Raw genomic sequence first — 16469 nt, forward strand, 5'->3', positions numbered from 1 at the left:
TGTAGAGTGGGAGGTTGTTCCACGAGTTAGGAGCGATGTAAGAGAACACTCATCCTGCTTTTCTGGTTCTGTTTATGCATGGGATGTGTGCGAGTAAAAGGCCTGCAAAGCGGAGTTGTCTGGGTGGTTGGTGGAAGGAGATTTGACTGTTCAGGTAGGTGAGGTCTGAGTTATGTAGTGCCTTGAATATGTGTGTAAGGAGTTTGAATTGAACACATTTGTGTATCGGGAGCCAGTGTAGTTTCCTGAGGTTTGGAGTGATGTGACCACTCTGTGGGAAGTTGAGAATGACTCTAGCTGCCGGGTTCTGTATGGTTTGTAGTCTTCTAGAGAGTTGCTTGGAGATTTCAGTGTACAGGGTGTTCCCATAGTTCAATTTGCTGGCGACTAGGGTGTGAGTGGCAGGTGTTCTAGTGTAGTTTGGGACCTATTTGAAGATCTTCCTCATTATCTTCAGGGTATGGAAGCAGTTCCATGTCATCTGCGCAGGAGGGATGTTAACTTTGCGTACATGGATGATGTTGCCAGAGGGATCATGCATGTGTTGAAGAGGGTGGGTCTGAGCGATGAGCTTTGAAGCACTCCGCAGATGAATTTGCGAGCTTCCAAGAAGTCAGATGCCCAACTAACAACTTGTGTTCTATCCATTCAGAAGGAGAAGATCCAGCAGAGAGTGGCTCCTTGGATGCCAATCTCATGCAGGTATCTGATGAGGATGGGATGTGAAACCAATTCAAGTGCTGCAGAGAGGTCCAGGAGAATGAGGGCTGACCTGCATCCTCTGTCAAACATCATGAGATGACATTTATGGTGGCAATGAGTGTTGTTTCTGCACTGTGGTTGAGCCTGAATCTGGACTGTGTTGCATCAAGGAGCTGGTGGTCAACGAGGCATTTTTTGATTAGTTTCTCTAAGACCTTTGCTGGGTATGAAAGAAGGGAGATGGTCTGCAGTTGTAAAGAGTGTCTGGGTCATCAAACGGTGGCATGTTTCCATGTGTTTGGGAATGTGGTCGATGGAGGCATTGAGGATAGGTGATAGTACTTATCTGATCGATAGGAGTATGTTGGTGAAAACATAGTGGGGGCAAGGATCAGATAGAGCTGGAGTGAATGGTCTTCATGGTAGCAGAAATGTTTATGTTTGTGAGAGCAGACCATGGGGTCATGATTCGTTCATCAGCTATGATGAGAAGTTGAGTTGCGATGGTGAAAGGGCCCAGTTGAGAGTTAAAGTTGCTGTATATGTAGGTGATTTTGTTACAGAAGAATTGTTTCAAAGGCCTTGTGAGGGAGTTATGATGCTGGAGAGGGCAGGAGGCATGGGGAAATCTTTGATGACGGAGAAGATTTCCTAGCTGCTGTTAGTGCTTGCATCGATTTGATCTGCAAGAGCTGTGCGCTTGGTGTTCCATATCTGCTGGTGATAGAGTCTTAGGGCCGGTTTGAAGATGTATTTATCTGTGATGTCTCAGCTTGTTCTCCATTTGGGCTCCAGTTTCTTGCAGTGGTGTTTCATCAGCCTGAGTTACTCTGTGTACCAAGTGGCCTGTGGTCGGGCTCTTGTAATTGATTTGTGCTTCAGGGGAGCCAGGGTTTCAGTGCATGCAGTGATCCAGCTGTTGATGTTTTGATGGTTTTCAGCAGATCGCTGGTGTGCTTGGGTCAGTGCTCAGAGACTGCAGAAGACCACTCCACTTCTGTGGCCCGTATGAGAGGCCGGTCTTTTTCTTGTCTTGGGCTGACTTTATGGAATACCCTTCCATCCTTCCTTAGAGATAAGACCTCTCTTCTTGCTTTCCATAAGGGTTTAAAGACCTGGCCGTTTTAATCAAGCTCTTCGTGTTTTTCCTCTCTCTCTTCTTACTCTTGCCTGGTACCAGAAAACCTCTTGGAGTAGGTGTGCACCCTGCACATTCTGGAATAATAATAACTTCTGAGATGCTTTCCCAGCTGTGGCAGGTAGTTCTGGTAGAAGTAGCTCTGTGATGGTGTGAGATGAGTATGCTAAAACTGATGAGGGCGGAGTTTGTCTAGGTTGTTGACTATAATGTTGCTGATTGAGGAGACAATCATGTCCAATAGGTGCCCAGTGGTGTGGGTTGGTTCAGTATTCTGCTAAGTAAGGCCATGGCTTACTAGGTCTTTTAGAAGGCTGTAGATTTTGGGTCACCATGGTGTCGTAGGTGAAATGTAAGATCTCCAAGAAGAATGAAGATGGTGATGTTGATGATGATGGATGCGATGAAGTTCATGATGTCGCTGGCGAAATTGGTGTGGGGTCCTGGTGGTCTTTTTCACTCAGGTGTTCCATGTAGCTGGTGGAGATTTCTATGTAACTGGTGCAGCTGATGGTATCTTGGAAAAAGATGGTGGCTCCTCCTCTGGGCGTGTGGTGGCAGGCTTGCCTAGTGATCTGTTAACAAAGGACTGCTGATACCTGACCACTGCCATTCGGTGGATGGCAGAGGCGAGGAGTGGGGCTGCAAATTCTGTTGTTCAAATTGAAGGTGTTTCTAGGCAGGGCCTGACGATTCGTCAGTCCCAGATTACTGCTTCAAGAAGACTGATCACCTGCAGGAGCAGGGAACTCACATTTCATTGTGCCCACGAGTTGGCTACTACTTGATGTTAGAAGCATCACTTTGCAGGTTGTGTCTCAAGACCAACCGGGAAATTACATTTGAAAGAGAACATACCATAAAAGTTTTTGTTTCATTACAAAGTTCTTTATCATCAAGAAAGGGGGTGTTCCACAAAGTGCTTGATGAACTGCTCTGTGTCCTGGGGTTGTGTCTGCATGAGATAAATTCTCCCAGAAAAATGGGACATCACATGAAGTCTGCACAACTTGCTGGATAAACTGAAGGTCTGCCTGCTCAGAGAGGGGAGGAGTGTGCTTGGCCCTGATGGAGAAGAGCCTGTCACTGAGCGGAAGCCAGATCTATTCCAAGCATGAAAACCACCCAGAAATTGGTGACTGCCTTTGGGAGCGAAGCTGGAGTCTGCCCTTGTTATGAGGGGTCTCCCAGTCTTCTATCACAGCCCATGAAGCAACCCACCTTCCAACATTAGGCCAAGAAGTCATACAGATAAAGGTGTGGTGCTGCTGCTAATAGAGCCTCCTGTGAATCTCAAGGACGCACTGATGTCACCACTGAAGCAGGAACCAATTGTGGTCCAGGGGCCACAACTGCCCAAAGGAAAAATAATCAAATAGCAAACAACAGTGATTCACTGTGGACTTAAAACAATTCTATTTAATGTAAATAGACCTAATAGTTATGATCTATGAGATAATAAAGCACCCAGTAAGGAAACATAGTTTCCTGTAAAACAAAAACCTTCATTTAAGTTATTGCAATGTCCAAGGTTGATTTGTGTATACAACAAAAAATGACTCTAGACTCCAAATTAACTCTTGGAAAACATGGAGAAAGAGTCTTGTTGTTTAAGAAGTCGACGATGTCCCTATGAGTATGAGATCTTCATCAGGACATAAAAGCAGTCACAACACTGATAAAGGCTAAAAATGAGAAAGAAATATTTAAAACTTGGAATGGCAGGATGTATTAATGATGAATAGAAAAATACTGTGAAGGACTAACTCCCCTGTTATGTAAATTTGTATCTGATGGCACTGGCTTACTAAAGATTGTCAGAGATCTAAATGAATAAGCCCTCCACCGGCTAAAATCAAGGTGAAAGCACACGAATCCAGCAAGAAACACGCTAGTACTCTCTAAATAAATATTGAACGTGCGGATGGTGCTAGAAAAAGTAAAAACAGAAATGTGTGAAGCACGATAGGTCATATTTGCATATTACCTAGTTCAAATATGAAAGGTGAATTAGCATTGCAAATGCAATTGAATCTCATCCTAAATAAGGGAGTCTAAAAAACCAAATGGCAATAATGAGTTGGGAAAGTCAGAAGCAAATATAATGCAAGTAAAATAAAACAGGTATTAAAATTAGATCTAGGCAGGTGAATGAGACGACATAGAAGTGGGTGCCTGTATAAATCAAACATTTTGGTGTGGGGTAATCTTCAGGAAGGAAACCTACCTCTCAAGGGTGAGTGGGGGAATGGTGATGACATCTCAAGCAAAAAACTGCGTCGACATGCTCACGTCACCTAGGGAGGAATGCCTGCTGGCATTGCCAAGAGTATACAATTGAGAAAAAATTGGGAATGCATATGTGTTTTCATGGCTACAAAGAGTATTTCATTTAGGGATTAATATTTCAAGAGGAGAGCCACTTATTCGAGTGGCATGAAAGGACCATCTAAGCCCCAGCAAGTAGGAAAAGATGATGTCCAGCAGAATGACCAAAGGCAGACAAACGTTCAATTTGCAGAATTATCCCTACAGGCTCACAGTCACACAAGATGAATTAGGTATTTAACATGGTTGCACTACTTTTGAAATAATTAATAGATTAGTTAAACCTCAATCAGGATGAAAATGAAAGGATTATGACTGCCAAAACCTGATGAAAATGAAACAGAACTGTTAACTCATGCATGGGAGGTACATATATGCCCCAAAATGAGAACAGGTGGGGTTCAATTAAGCAATACATGCCAATTAAATTATTTCACTCCACCCATCAAATGTGTTAAGCCCATTACTAATAGAATCACATTTGAACATCTATCTACACCCCAAATGGGTCTGGCCCAAGATGTTGTCCACAGCCCCTCCTATGAGTAGCTTGTTCTCAATATCAATGGGCTTGCATTAGATATCTTGCTCTGAGTGTGATGCTGCTACAAATTGTTCTTTATATGGAAAACAGAGGTTCCAGTGGGGTGATATAATTACTTGGTCTAGTAAAAATAAAGCATAATGGCAAAAGGAACTAAAAGGGTTATACAGGATGTCAGAAAGAGAAGGACTACTCACAGCGAAGGATTTTTGACAAAGCAATTGTATTTGAAAAAACAGATCAAAATATTTACATTTACAAAATTCTGTACAGTGCTAAATGTGCCCAGTGTGTAGTGAAGAACCAAAAACAATTGAGTGATTACTGGTGACAGTATTTACAAGGTTTCTAAGCAATAGTTTTTTCAAGGAAAACGACCATTATTAGTTACTAGCAGCCCGTCCCGACGTTGTCCGGGTATGAAATAGAATGTGTGTAATGTGTGTATTTGGCAAGGGCAATTTATTTTAAAATCTTGCAGTAGACAACATTTTTTGTTTCATTAGAATAGGGACGGAGAAGGCCCAGCTGCAGCCCTGGTTGATGTTAGCAGGCACGTGTAATTGGTGTAGTGATCGTTGAATGAGAGAGTTATCAGCTGCGGGTAAATCCGTTCAATGAGAGAGTTGAGTGACAGCGAGTAGGAGAGGCTGCAGTAATTGTCTCTGCAGACACGCTCATTTGCGTGTTCCCCCGCTTGAGGCCCAGATGCAGGCCTGTTTGATGTTAGCAGGCGCGTGTTCCCCTGCTTGAGGCCCAGCTGCAGCCCTGGTTGATGTTATCAGGCGCGTTTAATTAGTGTACTGATCAGTCGTCTGAGCCCGGCTAGAGCCCTGGTTGACGGTAGCAGGCGTGTGTAATTTTGTTGAATGAGAGAGTTCAGTAACAGTGCGCAGGAGAGGCTGCAGTAACGTTACTTACCAGCCCTCCAGGTGAACGCGTTTGTCACGCCCCCAGCACACGGCCACAGCAGACGATCTTCCGATTAATGTACGACCCACATGGCATGAAGGGTGGAACGTAGCACACGCCCCCAGCGTTTCTCACGCCCCCAGCGTGCCCCTTGATGCAGCGCTATTGCGTTCACATGGCATGGAGGCCGGACACACGCCCCCAGCATTTCTCATGCCCCCAGCGTGTCACGCCCCAAGTGTGCCCCTTGATGCTGAGCAGCAACGTAAGTGGCGCTTGTATGTATGACTCACATGGCATGAAGGGCGGACACCCGCCCCCAGCGTTTGTTTTGCCCCAGCACACGCCCACAGCACACGCCCACAGCCCACGATGTGATGGCCGTACCACACGCCCCCAGCGTTAGTCACGACCCCGGCCCACGCCCACAGCACAACGCAGACACGTCCACAAGGGACTAATTTGCTGGCACGGTTCTTTTACCTTTTAAATGTATAGAGGAGTTGGCCTAACGGCTAAGGCGCGCGACCTCGGACCTGGGGATCTGGGTTCGAGTCTTGGTAACGACGCCAAACATCCTGTGATTCTCGGCAAATCACTTAATCTCCCTGTGCCTAACAAAAATGAATGTGTGTCCTCATGTAATGTAACTGGTGCTATGTAAAGCGCTCTGATACCTGATTCAGTTCTGGTCAAGTTCACGCTATATAAAACTCTGCAAAAATTAAAAATTAAAAATCAAATGGTGGCCGTCAGCATAGCCTATGTCCTTCTGCTGCAACTGCCCTTTCCAACGCTGTATTGGGGGTTGTGATTGGTGCTGTGGTTACTGAGATTACCCGCCTCAAAGGTTTGGGCTCTCTCTTTATAATATTAGTATGGATGAGCAAGAGAGATACACAGACACTCTATACAGTCATAAGTGCTGTCTGCAAGGTTTGTTTCCTTTAATCGTCAACGGCGTTTCGACCTTGCTGTAGATAACGGGTCTCATAAGGACCATGGGGTGGGGGACATCTGGTGTTCCAGTGCTTGGTCACAATGGGGTGATGTGACAACCCTGTGCGTGATAAAGGTAAAATATTTATTTTTCAGAAAGATACACATTCACTGGATGATGTCATCAGTGATGTCATTTGAGATGTCATCAGTGATGTCATGAGTGATGTCACTGACCATGTCATGAGTGATGTAATATGTGAGGTCATCAGCAGTGCATTGCACGCGCAAGTTATAGTGAGTCCAACTAACTATAACGTGGGAATTTCAATGGTTTTATGCGAGTAACATTTCCACCTAACTATAACTGGTGTGAAACCTACGGGTTTTTCAGTGAATATATATATATATATATATATATATATATATATATATATATATATATATATATATATATATATATATATATATATATATATATATGTATATATATAAAAGTTCCATTACCACTGTTCAACGGAGCACTCGTGAGCGGGTGCAGGCAGCGGTAGTGGACAACCGCCAATATCGAAGCTCCAAATCTACCGATCCCGGAAGAAATTACCGCACTCAGGGGGGCCTTTGCAAAACTTTATTTGTCAGCAGAGGACACAAACGTATCGGCGTAAAGCCTTCTTCAGTGTTAGTGACACACTAGAGGAGGCATGTACATAAAGCATTTCCCCTGTACATGGAAACAAAGAAGGGACAAACTTTTATCTGTTAAAAGCAGGTGCCATTTTGTAACGGTGTGCAGACATAGAACTCCCAGTCTGCCTATACTATACAGGTGTTTCCTGAGGGTTCATAAAGCAATAGTATTAAATATACTATATAACATGTGCAGTAGTGAGGAAGAATGTCGATTGTTAAACTATTTCTCTAAAAATGAAGGGAGACATTGTTTACATCGCATGGGATACATTGCATGCCTTTACAACACGATTGTTACAACTGCCCCATTGCTGCATCGCAAACCATTACAACGCAAGTCGTTACAACAACTTGCTGTAGGGGGCAGAAAGTGTTGGATTTAAAATGCAACACCTTCCCTACTGTTGCACAAACTGGAGTTGGAATAGTAAATTATACTATTTCAACATCCAGCACCCCCTACAGCAATTTGTTGTAACGACTTGCATTGTAATGGTATACGATGTAACAACAAGGTCATTGTATTGACTGCATTGTAATAGCATGCAATGTATTGCATGCATAGTAACGTCGCATATTCAAAAATGAAATGCAATAAATGTACATCATTACATAATTATTCACAACAACATTTTAAACCACTCTCTTTCCAACTTAATGTTCTCCTAAACATTATATATTGGATAAAGTCCCTCCTGCTGTACAATATAAGGATAATGTAACACGTTAAGGAGTTCCATGACCCGATAGAGGAGCAACTTCAAAAGCTGAGTTCTTTTATGCGGTTATGGAACTCCGAGATGACTTGCAATATTCTTATAATGTACAGCAGAGGGTACTTTATTCCTTACAATACATGGTCCCACCATCACCTTTCCCACACACCACTTAAATCCTTGGTGCATAGCTCTTCCATATGAAAGAGAGAGCATGTTTGCAAAAATGAAGAATACAAATAGAACATCTAGTGCAAAAATGAACACAAAAGTTGATAGATATTTGTTGCAAAAAGATATTAGAGTTTGTTTAGAACAAGTCAGTTTAAAAAAAACACGGGCAATAGCTCAGAATGTGTAGAAACATGCAAAATGATTACAACTTTTCTATAATTACCTAAGGAGTACAAAAAAGAAGCTTGTTCCCAGAAACATCTACTTTCTGCTCGTCATTGTATATAGTTAAAAAACAGAACAGAAGAAAGAAAAGCAGTTTGTCTTTGTTATTTCATCAGCTGCTTTAATTAGGTTATGTTACCTGACCTGCCTTTCTTCTTTGATGCTGGCTTTTGATCAGCCATCGTGACATCAGAACTCAACAGTAATAAGTTATTACAGTTGAGCTGCACGTCATTCCTTTATAGTATATGACTGGGTGTGTACCGGATTGCCTTTTATAACGAAATTAAAGATGAGTTTTTATACAGGAATTGCACCCTTTAATTAACACATGCATGAAGAGACAGGTCAATTTTCAAAAATGAAACAGCGCAATCAGTACCTAGTCATAGGCCCAGATGCATCATCCCAAATGCAAAAATCGCAATTTTAGAAATCGCTAAATTGCGATTATTTGCATTTAAGGAATCTCAAATTGGGATTCCTTAAATGCAATGCATGAACGTTTTTAAAGTTGCGAATTCGCTAATAGGGCACGCAAATTACTGTGAAGTACAACTTCATGTTAATTTGCAAAAACTCTGAAAAATGCACTAAAGTGCATTATTCAAAGTTTCATGTTGCGCACACACATGCCCTAAGGGCATGTGTGTGCGCAACATATGTGCACAGATCAATTTCAGGGGTGCAACAGGGTGTCCTTTGGACACCCCTGCACCCTTGAAATGACAATCTCAATTTGCGAATCGCTATTTGCGATTTGCAAATTGAGATTGTCTTCCCACTCATTCCTATGGGCCTCCAGGCCCATAGGAATGAATGGGGAGTTATTCCTTAATTGCGACTCGCAATTTGCGAGTTGCAATTAAGGAATTTTAAGAAAGTGCAATTTTTTTTGCTATTTCTTGATGCACTGCATTTTGCGATTCCTTATTTGCAATTCCTTATTTTTCGCAAATAATGAATCGCAAAATGTATGCTTGATGCATCTGAGGGATAGTCAGGTAATCTGTTTAAATTTGAAATAGAAAGTGACTAAAAAAATAAATTCCGACTTTCAGGCCTACATATAAGAACACTGTCACACAATAACCTTTTGCAAAACATCTTGATGAACAGTGCATGATGCTTGACTATTGCGTACAACGTACCACAATGTTCTGAACAAAGACAACTCTATTGGGAAGAAGAACATTTCAGAAGAAAGGTAATGCTTCCTAATATCATATATATTAAAATATATCTATTAAAAAACTTTTATTTGGCTACATTATGAACAGGGAGACTGGAATTAGGCCATTTTGTGGCTCTGGTGTTTTTGTTCCTAATTATTTGCTGCACATGCCGCACTTTCCACCATCTGCTTAATAATTTGCAGGTTTGAACAAAAGCTGTGTTACAAGCTTAAAGGTTGAAAACATTACTTAAGAACATAGGGAAACAAAGTGGCAGACACCGCAAACCTTAATGGCCGCTGCTTAGTTTTTAATTGCTGTATTGAGGGATTCAACAGGTACTAATGAGGTAAAGCATTTGCCCAGGACGCCTTAAAACAACATTTGTTAGATTGGGAAAGGGATTTTGCCTGCAGCAACATCCTTGCATATTTTAAAGTAATTTAAACATGGTGGAAATTATGACTCATTCTTTATCATGAAAATGTTTTATTTCATTATTATGCAAATTCATACTACACTTCCAAGTTTTCAAAGTAGCATTTATTTCAAGTGGATACTACGAGTGAAGAAAAGGTAAAAAAATATATATTTTTTAAGAGTTAATGTTTTGAATCATACACGCCTCCTAAAGATATATGGGATACCTGTCGTACATTATAAGGATATTCCAAGGAGTTCAGTGACAGTATAGAGGAGCAAGGCCAAATACCAGGTTCCTTTATAAGGGATTGAAACTCCTTTTATAAGGTCATGGACCTCCGAAGTGACTTGCAATAGTATTCAGCTTTGCTTCTCTATATGGTCACTAAACTTCTTGGTGCTTTATTCCTTATAATGCATGTTCACACAATAACCCCTCCAACAAACTACTGAAATCCTTGGTGTGGTTCTCATCTGTGTGTAGGACATAGGATATTTGTAAACATAAATTGAAGTGCAAAATTAAACACACCACAACAGCAGTTCGAATCTCTATGCATGTTTCTACACATTCTGAACTAAAGATGTTCTTTAATCCAACTAATATTAATCTAATTCTAATACATTTTTGCAGAAACATCGGTGGAAATGAAGAAGCCATGCAAGATACAATGAATCCAGTTTATTGAAAAAACTCCTCTCTCTACCATACAAGCCTTCTCTCCACAGATGACAGAGTAGAATCCCTGCATCAACATTCTATGGCAAGCTCTAGAGGAACACTTAAGGAAGTACCAACTGGTAGAAAGAGGGAGGGGTGCAGGGAAGAGTGGAAATAACATGTCATGTAAACGTGAGGGAAAAAATATACTCATGCATGCATAATCAATACTGGAAAAAACTAAGCAATGAGGATAATGATATTGTGATAAGATAGGAAGATATGACACATCTTCTCTTGGAGGAACGACAAAAAAAAGGTGAGGAAAGAGAATATCAACGGCCACAAATATAACTTCAGTTCTTCATGTCGTAGACTCTGTGCCATTTGGGGATTTTGTGGATTCTTTGGCTGTCAAGAAATCGGGATGCAGGGTTAGTGTACGGATTGGACGAGGCAAGAACATCCTTGGTTACTTTGTTACTAAGTGGGCTGTATTTGGATAACCTGTCCATGCTCCAATTTTGCCCATTATCCATGATAGCCACACTATGTTTGATTTTCACAATCTGCATGGGTTCGGAGAACTTGGATTCACCACATTTGCCAGTGGGATTCTTCACATATACCCAGTCCCCCACCACCCATTGCGCTGGTTTAGTGACATGTGTGAGGTCGTAGTAGGTCTTGTATTTGGCTTGGTGTGATGTGTTCTTACATCTGGTGTCCCCTAGATTGTGTTCTACACTTTAACCTCCCCCAAATAATTAGAAAATAATTTTGTGCAGGCTTTTCTTCCTTTGAGAGTAGTGAAAGGGGATATACCTGTGACTTGGTTGGGAGTGTTATGGAATGCCCATAGCATTTCTTGGATAACCCGTTCAACTGGGACGTGGTTGGCGGAGGCTTGTTGTATGCAATCTTTGATCATCCTATTCCTTCTTTTCACAAGGCCATTGACAATAGTGCAATACAGGGCAGTTTTGAGGTGGGTGATGGCCAGATTCTTAAGGAATTCCGACATAATAGATTAAGTGAATTGCACCCATTGTCAGTGGCAATAGTGGACGGAATGCCTTTTGTTGTGAATGTATCTTTTAAGAAATGTATGAGAGATTCAGTAGTAATTTGATTCACCATTTTCGTGACTGTCCAATGGGAATGGTAGTCTACTAAAAATTAAAGCAAATTGTTTCAATACAACTTTGTGGCTTATGGGGCCTATGATATCCAAAGCAAGTTTTTCCCAAGGTTTGTCTGGAATAAAAACCGGGGACAAGGACACCTTGTGGATTGTTGTGGATTGATCAATATTGGCACAAATTGTGCAGTCTTTTACTCCAGTCTCCACCATGGAATCCATGTTGGGAAACTAGTATTGTTTCATAAGCCTAGATTTAGTCAGGATCCTTAGAAGGTGACCTTCATGTATTAAGTCAATAATCTTGCTCCGTAAGTGTACTGGTGATATCATTTTGTCATTTCTTAGAGAAAGGTTCTGACTTAAGTTGATTTTGTGGCAGACTTCCCAAAACCTTTTGACTTTGCCATAGATTGCCCATGGAAAATTGGGCCAGCCTCGCTGGGTGTACGCTTGAATTGGTTTAAAGCCACATCCTTGCCCATACACTACTACCACTCCTGAGATGTAATGGTTGCAGAACTAATTTCCAGTATGGGGTATTCCAAAGAATCAAACGGCTCATCCTAGTTTAATGGTGCTCTAGAGAAAAAGTTAGTAGCAGAGTTTTGATTCCCTGGGACATATTCTACTTTAACACAAAAACGTTCTAAGCCTAACACCCATCTAGCTATGTGAGGCGTGTTGAAAGAGGAACCTTTAGAGCTGAACATATATGTGAGGTGTTTATGGTCAGTATGTATGCAGAATTTTAGACCCCCATGAAAAAAAATTGAAAGTTTTTATGTCCCAGAAGCATGCAAGGGCTTCCCTTTTAATCACAGAGTAGTTCATTTCTGACTTGATAAGAGTTAGTGAGGCTAAGGCTACATTCCCTTCCTTGCCCTCAATTATTTGAGAAAGGGAGGTTCCTAGACCCTTGTTACTGGCATCAGTAGTTAGTATGGTTTTATGTAGGCCTGGGCGGCAAATTCTGTTCCGCTCGCGGAATTTGGGTAATTTCGCATTCAGCGGAGAACGCGAAATTGCCCAAAATTCTGCATTCCGTGACTTCGCGAATTTTTTGCTTGCTCGCGTTCTCAAATGTGTGTTCGCGAGATAATTCTCCAGAACACGCAAACAGCGATTGCGAACAGTAAAAAAGCATCGCGAACAAGCAATCCCACGTGTTCACGGAATTTCTGCATGTTCGCAGAGATTTTTTACTGCTTCGCAGAGATTTGAGTAACGCAATTACGCAAATTCCGCCCACCCCTAGTTTTATGGTTAGTTTCTAAGTTGGACAAATGAGGAGTTGAAAGTACAGCTTCTTCCCAAAACCTTTTGACTTTGCCATATGTTGCAGCATTTTCAGTTATTGCTAATTAAAAATGGATGTTAGAATAAGCCACAGGCTTTTGTCATTCCAATCCATCTAAAGAGGGCTTCTTAGTCGTGTTACCTATGGCCTTTTTTACTCTCCTGGAATTCCTCCCGACCAGAAGCATTCATTTTTTTAAAAGAAAAATATACTCGGGAACAATACCTTACTTCAAAACTTGAAGTCTCATGAGCCTCATCTAATAAACAAGTAGGAGGATTGATTTATTTCTCCATGATTTCCTTACTTTCATCTATTGTTACTTCTTGATAGTAGAAGTTATTGCCACCAATATTCTCATGATATAATCCTGAATGTCCTAGAATGTCCATAATTGTAGTGTTATTGAATGTTTTCTTCAAGGAGCAGAAACTGATAAGTTGAAGTGTGACCAGGTGTGCAAGGTGTTACACCCACCCCCCTCCTCACAACTTACCTTAAATGCATGGTGTTGGCATGCGGTTTAAATGCATATTCGCGGTAAACATATGCGTGCTAAACATTCGTTGTAAAGGCTTAACAATGTAAAATCCTTGTTGTAAAGGCTGTTTCCACTTCAGATGAGAGTCAGCTGTTCTTAATATTTCGTTCTTTTCTTAGTATGTTTGCATAATTGCAAAACACACGTTTTTATAGTCAGACCAATGCCCTAGTTGCATCGAAATCTATTTTGGCCGGGCTTGGTGTCCTAACATTCAGTTAAGTATGAGTCCTTTACAGTAATTCAGTAATTGAGACAGCTGTTCGAAACATAAAATCTGATTTCAGAGCCTTCAGATCCAGCCAATCTCCAAACTATAGATTGTCACCAAAGTCTAGCCTCTTGGTACAGGACACAATATAAGAGACAGTATTGTTTCCAGTGGTTCAGATTGCAGACATTTCACTGCGGGACAAACATGGACACACTCTCAACGCTGGTGTTCCCCACGTTGATTTCCTTTTTATTGGGGTGTCCCCCTGCTGTCCTCCCCACCCTGCCCATGGGCATTTTACCACCTAAAACTGCAGAATTGTTCAAATTAGTGCCATAGCACAGGGGACAAAATGTCCGTTAGCATAAAAAACGCCACACAAAGTCTGCATACTCCAGCCTCACATGTGGGATTAACAAATATTAAATGTCTAAAAAAACCTGATTAGTGCAGTTAAAGATCCTGGCTGGTTAGTAAATTTGTAAACAATTGCACACCCCCTTGGAATTGCCAGTTCCTTTGTCAGCCATTATAATTATCTAGGTCGCTGGTGTGACTAAAAGCAATGCAGGGTCTGACGCTTCAAGTTTCAAGTTTATTTTATTTATGATTTCGGAACTCAAATGAGATCCACATAAGAATTTAAAACAATTAGATACATTTACATACAATCATTAATCAAATACAAAATAGCAATATACATTTCCAATCTTTTAATATAAGACTAAAAAAGTTTTGAAGAAGTTAAAAATGTTATGGCAAAACATTTCATCAGGGGGATTATAGATGGCATCAAGAAAGGAAATAGCAGAGGAAATACCTAATTGAAGACAAATAGGTCTCAGCCACTTGCGCCTAAACGCAAGTAAAGCCGGGCACACAAAAAGGACATGATTAATATCCTGATTAGAAGTATTACAAAGATCACATAAAGCTGAAGAGCTATACCATCTGGACATCAGAGAGTTCAATGGAAGTAGATCCTGCCTCAATAGAAGAAGGAATCGCCGTACCCCATGGTGGAGATTCCAGGTGACATATGGTTGGGCTATTCTCATTTGGCAAGAATCTATGGCCAGGTGGACGCCTTTTTTCGAAATACGTGATTCCCTGTCCAACCTGAAGCTTAATTCCCAAGAAGCTGACTTCAGGATGGATTTCAACTGATGTGTGGATAAAGTAAATAAAACCGATTCATCAAGTTCAAGGAGATCAACTGCAGTTCTAAAAATTTTTACAATTGTCGAATATTCTTTAAGGTTTCCAAGCAGCTCAGTTTTTATGATATTTCTTAGAGTGCCTGGGTCCTCCTGTGCAATATTAAAAACCCAGCGCACTATTCCTGCTAAACCTTTAACCCAACTGCTACGTAGGCCAAATTCCAGTCTAAGTGCGGCTGTAGAGCACGCAGTATTAATCATAGTAAGACTACGCAGAATTTTGCCTTCCGTAGAGTTTAAGAAACCCCAAGTTTTTATATCTACTATTTCCATACCATAAAGTAATGATGCAGGAATTTTTGCACGATATACTTCCAACAAGATAGCAAAATGCCGTCTGCCAGTGGCCTTATAGAGAGAAACTAGACTTTTACCTTGAATAATTGTTTTCGGCATATTATTGGCTATATGAGCCTTCTCACTTAAATTGCCCATAACAATTTTTCCGAGGAAGACATAAGATTGTACCACTTCCAATCTTTGACCATGGGAAATTCGTGTCTTTCAACTTTTTTCTACCCGTCATGCACATTACTTTGCTTTTTGAAGTGTTTATCTTCAGGTGGTTTGCTTCGGCATATTTATGAAGAGCGTGCAGACGGTTATTTAAACCTTTAGGTGTTAAGTCTAGAATCAATATATCATCTGCATACATTAAGCAAACAATTGGGACACCCCCCAACATCGGAGCTATACCTTCACTTTCAGACAAAACGTGGGGAAGATCGGTTATGTAAAGGGAAAACAATAAAGGGGCCTATAGGCAACCTTGTTTTAACCCATTTGCTGTTGTAATTACTTGAGAAAGACCTCTTCCCCCACCTAAGAATACTCTGCACCAGGTTTCCGAATGTAAGGCTCGTGTTAACTCCAGGAGAGTAGATGGCATGCCAAGGTTTGATAATTTACTCCACAGCAAAGATCGGTCTACTTTATCAAATGCTGTGGAGAAATCTATAAAGGCACCATAAACTCTCCCTCCACGGATCTTAACATATTTCTCTGTTATAACCTGCAATGCTGTCAAATTGTCTAAGGTGCTATGTCTCTGCCTGAACCCAGTCTGCTCAAAGGGCAAAATGTCATCCCTAGACACCCATTCATGAATTAATTTAAGAATACATTTAGTAAAAACCTTGCCTATGGCATCCAGAAGGGCAATTTGACGATAGTTTTGAGGCATATTACGTGCTCCCTTCTTAAAAAGGGGGACTAATATGCTCCCCCTCCATGAGGGGAGAACAGTTTTATTAGAAAAACAAAAATTAAAAACTGGGAGAAGAATTTTACTCCACATCTTACTATGTTATTTTATAACAGAGATGGGGAGCTCATCTGGACCCATTGCACCAGAAAAGGGCAGGCCCTTAATCGCTAGTTCAATATCCTTTTCGGACGGTGGTCCGTAAGGAAAGTTGTCCAC

The sequence above is a fragment of the Lissotriton helveticus genome, chromosome 9, assembly GCF_964261635.1.
Source record: "Lissotriton helveticus chromosome 9, aLisHel1.1, whole genome shotgun sequence".
NCBI lineage: Eukaryota > Metazoa > Chordata > Amphibia > Caudata > Salamandridae > Lissotriton > Lissotriton helveticus.